This window comes from Gobio gobio, assembly GCF_949357685.1.
Source record: "Gobio gobio genome assembly, chromosome: 5".
Lineage (NCBI taxonomy): Eukaryota > Metazoa > Chordata > Actinopteri > Cypriniformes > Gobionidae > Gobio > Gobio gobio.
The window spans coordinates 36,454,136-36,459,726 of NC_137101.1; positions in this window are offsets into that span (position 1 = coordinate 36,454,136).

The window sequence follows — 5,591 nt, forward strand, 5'->3', positions numbered from 1 at the left end:
TTCCTGTAAATGTAATGTAATGTTTTGTCTTAATTATTTTTAATGTTGGTCTTGTACTGTTCTTGTCCTCAATTGTCATTCTTACCTTCACTTCTTTTCCGCCTTTTTAGAGGAGGGGAGGCAAGAGGTGGTGGGTTGATGCAATCAACCAATGTGGGGATGGCATCACTGGTGAATGCATTTTTTCCATTATGCTTTTTAAAAACATGAACACAAAGAAAATGTATCAGTAATTGTATATTTAATTGGATTGTCATTGGATTCCTTCCAACTACAGAACTCACTTTTTCAAGGAAGCATTCCTCGAAATGCAGCTCACACACCACATATCCTCCCCGCATTAACTCCTTATGTGACATGGTTTGTCTGAGGTCCTTCCGTCTCATATTTATGAGCCATCTCCTTCTCCTTAAATTGAAACCTGAATTAGACTGTTTTTTTTTTTCATTTTCTCACAAATTCATATTCTATTCTCAAATGTGTTCTTCACTAGCTCTGTCATCAAGCTCCTAGAGAGCACAGAGTTCTGTTGTATTCCCCCTAACACCTCTTCCTTTCTTTACCTCTACAGTTGTACCTTGATGCAGTGATGTCCAGTGAAGGGAGCAGTGATGTCCTTTATCCTTCTCCTCCTCTAACCCCCTACAAACACACCACCCTCATCCTGTAGCTGTAGTTGGTAGTATAGTGTATTAATGATGTTATTGTAGTGTAATGGTATAATATTGTAGAAAAAGTTCATATTGTAATTGTTCATTTAATGTTGATTTAATTGTAATATTGTAGTGTAGAAAAGGTTCATATTGTTGTCATAATGTTAAGACACCCCTCCCACTATCCCAACACACACACACCACCCACCCCTTCATCCTTTAGGTTAGTTGTAGTTTAGTTAGTAGTAATGTATTTAATGTTCATATTTTCATTTTTAGTTACCCCCCTCACCCCTCCACACACATATCTACATCAGAATTGTATTATTTATTTATTTTAATTATGAGAATAAAAATGTCCTTTCCAGTCTCTCACCCCTGTCTTCCTTCACAATTTCCCTCCCTTGTCTCTGCACCCCTGAATCTGTCATACTTTTCATATGTTGTTCTATTTAATAAATCATCAAATCACCTCTTATTGCAATGTTCAACATCTGATAAAAATAAATCATTGAGAAAACATTTTTGTTCAGGATTAAATGATATGGTGTATACTTCCATTTATGCAAGGTCATTAAGCCACAGCATTGGGTAACTCCTAAAAAACCCATTCAGTCTGTGATTCAGTAAAATAGTTAAAATATTAACAAAACAATTTGTATGTAGCAATCGAGTAAGGGAAGAGTCCCCCTCCTAACAACACGTATCGTTACGATCTATGGTAGCCCGCGCAACCTGGCCGATTTTGGACATTAGCCAACTTGGCATTTGGCCAACTTTCCCTCCCACATGAACCACCGTAAATTCAGGTAAGTTTTGACAATTAACACGGGTTACCTTTTTTCGTCCTTGGGAAATGAGAAATAGGACAACCCTTGCCCACTATTAGAACAATTTATCATTGCACACCTGCGAGGCATTTTTTCCTTATTCAATTTTTATTGATATCAGAGAATGATATTTAGCACTATTGAGCGGGACATTTTTTTTTTTTTTTTTTTAAGGTGGCAATACTATACCATATGTATACTGTATTTCTTAACACAAGAATAACACAACAAGTACCCAAATTCAATTTATTTTCCGTGTAAATTTCACAGTACATGCATAACAATAGGCAGATAAAAGTGCCAGCAACCAAAAAAAAGTTGCTGAGTTGAAAAGAAAAACTTGGGCGAAAAAGTCCGCCTTAACATTCTGATCCCGCTGATTCTGATTCGGATGCCATCAAGCGGTATCTCTGGTCGTAATCAGTCCTTCACTGACCAATCAGCGTTCATTAGCAGAATGCTAGCGTGTTATGGGCAACAACAACTCAACCTGTAAGAAATCGAAAGGACATAAGTACTCGTTCAATCAACTTTCGACCTAAAACCCATGTTGAACTTGCAAAATCTACAATCAGATCTCAGATTTCTCAACGGCAATCGGGTGAAAGAGACAAATTTAGCCGTCTAGCCCCATTGACTCCCATTCATTTTGCACTCAAGACGATCGCCCCCAGTGGAACTCTGGTGGTACTACAACCAAAATTCGGTACAATAGGGCTTAATAGGGAGTGGGCAGGCTCTCCGTAGACGGGCTCTGCTTGTGCCCAGAGTCTGGTTTGCTTCCTGTCTCCGCCTGCTATGCCTACCGCAAGCTTCCCTCAGAGCATTATACAGCTCATTCTCTGTGCATAGCGGCTGCTACAACTGCCGCTTCCTGCAACTGCAACTCCAGTCTCTACATTGAGGCCATGAGGCGATGTGTCTTCAGCCGCTTATGTTCGTTATATTTGGCCCGATGCGTGAGCCATCCATTAGAAACCTATGAGTGCTGCTCCATATATAAATTTAAATTACTTATATTATTAGCGGTTACATTCATCATGCTAGCTTCACGTAGATCGATTAGATCTTACAATTAAAATCAGTTAGACAACCTTCTCGGAACGCTTTTTTATTTTTTGGATCCTCCGTGGCTCTTCGATTAGAAGGAAGAGCCAGGGAGGATTGCCCGGTATGGTCTGTTGGGGGGATTTTCGCTACTTTCCAGTCTATTAAATAGGAGGATTGCCCCTAGAAGCTGCTGATGTTCCCTGTTTTTGATTTCATGGAGCTCACCATGATAACGAAGGGAAATTAAGAACAGCGCCATATCGCCTTTTTACTATTTATTTACTCGTATCATTAACTGTAGCTACATTCCTCGTGCTAGCTTCACATAGATTACATTTTCTCATCTTCGTATCCTCTGCTGTCTCTTCAATCAGCTGGAAGAGCCAGGGAGGATTGCCTGGTATGGTCTGTTGGGGGATTTGCTCTGCCCTCCCAGTTAAATGGGAGGTCGTCCCCAGAATCTGCTGCTGTTCCCTGTCTTGGCTTTTCATGGAGCTCATGAAAGGATGGGGAATTTAGAACAGAGCCATACCGCCAAATCTAAATCTTTACAAAATATGCAATTAAAAATTTTTACTAAATGTTTGTCTATTGTGTTTTTTGACTTTAGTGGACCTGACAGAAATCAAGCGCCAGCGTTAGTTCTGGCAGGCCACGTAGTCAAGCTCCGCTATCAGCTGATTGGGAAATTCTAACTCCGCCCCTCTTTCAGCTGATCTGTTTCAGCTGATCTTATGCTCTCAATTGGCTTCTCTCAAACAGGGCGGCTTACTTAAGCATAGCTTCACTTCAATCTGCCTGCTTGGACGCTTCTGCTGCACGCTGCTTTGCAACCCACCTCCTCCCCAGCTCCTCCTTAAATTGCTAACTTAATCATGTCATTCTGTTGTCATTGATGCATGCTCTGTTCTAAATGGGGGATTTGCTCTGCCCCTCCCAGTTAAATGGGAGGTTGTCCCCAGAATCTGCTGCTGTTCCCTGTCTTGGCTTTTCATGGAGCTCATGAAAGGATGGGGAATTTAGAACAGAGCCATACCGCCAAATCTAAATCTTTACAAAATATGCAATTAAAAAATTTTACTAAATGTTTGTCTATTGTGTTTTTTGACTTTAGTGGACCTGACAGAAATAGCAGCAATTTAGCAAACTGTTGCTTGCCTACAGTTCGTGTTGTAAAATGGATAATCTAAGACGTTCAAACCACCGTGTTTAGCCTATCAGTGCCTCTTTTATTAATTTAACTTTGAACATTAATTTACTTCTTTTACTTTCACAAATTATTTTATTTAATATTATTTAATATTAACTTAATTTTATTGTTATGGGAAAATGTAAACCGTTGTCCATCAATTGACAAAAGAAAAGAATGACAAAATGTCACGGCGCAATATAGATTTTTTTTTCTTTTCGTTTTAAATCATCAAGGCGAGTCAGTGGATATCACGCAAAAACGCAATGTGCGCTTAAGTCGGTAAAAGTGAAAGTAAAATCTCACGAGCTTTCGGCGCATATTCTCACAGAGACAAGATACATCTTCTTTAACATATGCTGATAACAGCCTATAACTGTCTTAATTTATATTCTTAATATTTCTCTTGTGGTCCATATTTTGAAGCAAATTAGAAGAGAAGTAGGCTATAGGCCCATTTTGTGTTAAACAAGTTGTTTTTGAAATAAAGCTGCTCTTACTTTCTGATAATACTGATATTATTGCAGTGTTCTGACATATTATAGACTGATAATCATTTTAATTAAAGGCCTATAATTCCTTGTTTAATTGGGCAAAATGTATTTAAATAATGAGGAGTAAGCTAATCTATCTATTCTTTTATTATGCAGAGTTTCGGTTATGCATTGATGCGTTATAAAATTAGCGCGGGGGCAAATTAAATGTAATTTCAATTTAATAATAAAAGTAGGCCTACCCTAATAATAATGTTCATTTATATACATAAATTGTAAATGCTAAATGCTCTTGATATTGATAGCTGATGCATTTGATAGGCTATCTCTCTATTATAGGTTTTTTCGCGCATATTTCACTCGTACAGTGTGAGCAGACAAGTCACGCTCGACGATCGGACCGCACAGTGTGAGCACATAAATCGTGAGCTTTGGCTTTACATCGCATGCAATCTACTCGTACAGTGTGAGTAGGTAACCTTGCTGAAATCGCACAGTGTATGCCCAGCTAAAGCAATCACATGTTTCCACTGACTATCTTTATGTAAAAAAGATAATTACCTTAAAATGTGATTTGATGACATTTTACATTTAATTTGCAATGCACAGTGCACATTTTACTTCTAATTTGCACATCAAAGGGAAACTATGAACGCATTACAACTGTCCCAATATCACCAACCATGTGACAATAAGCCATAATTAATAATCATGCGCAGTAAGCCCTGGTAGGATGAAATGTCAGCACACCGGTTAGAAATGGGCAAAATTGACGTCAACGCGTGGGCGGTCGTGCACATTGAGTGCGCAAGACCCCATTTCGCCTGGAGGTGTGCATGGCAGTTTTTGTAACAGCGCGCACGCCTCCGAAGATGAACAACTTCGAGGGGACTTTGTCCAAACTTGTACGTCTGTACCGGCATATTTATGACCCTTCCATGCATGATCATAGAGACAGCCAGTTGGCACAGAATTCCTGCAAAGAAATTTCAAAGACTTTGGGGAAGGAAGCAGTTATTTGTCGGAAACCATGGAAAAATCTGAGAGACAAGTTTGTTAAAGCCAAGAAAAAAGTCCATGGAAGAAGCAGTGACCCAGACGGAAACAAGAACATTCCGCCAATTTTAAACGAGCTTGGTTGGCTGTGCCAGTTTGTAAAGCACCGTGAAACTGATTCTAATATGGAAGTAGAGGTAAGCAATATTTTTGTTTTATTACTCACCTCTTAAAAAAATATATTAGTAAGGGATTACTCATATTTATGTAATTTAATTACAGTTAGTTCTGACGTAATTGAATGAAACACTGTAGACATTATAAAGAACAATTCCATATAAAACAATAGGCAAGTGGATTTAGCATCTTGATTTAACAT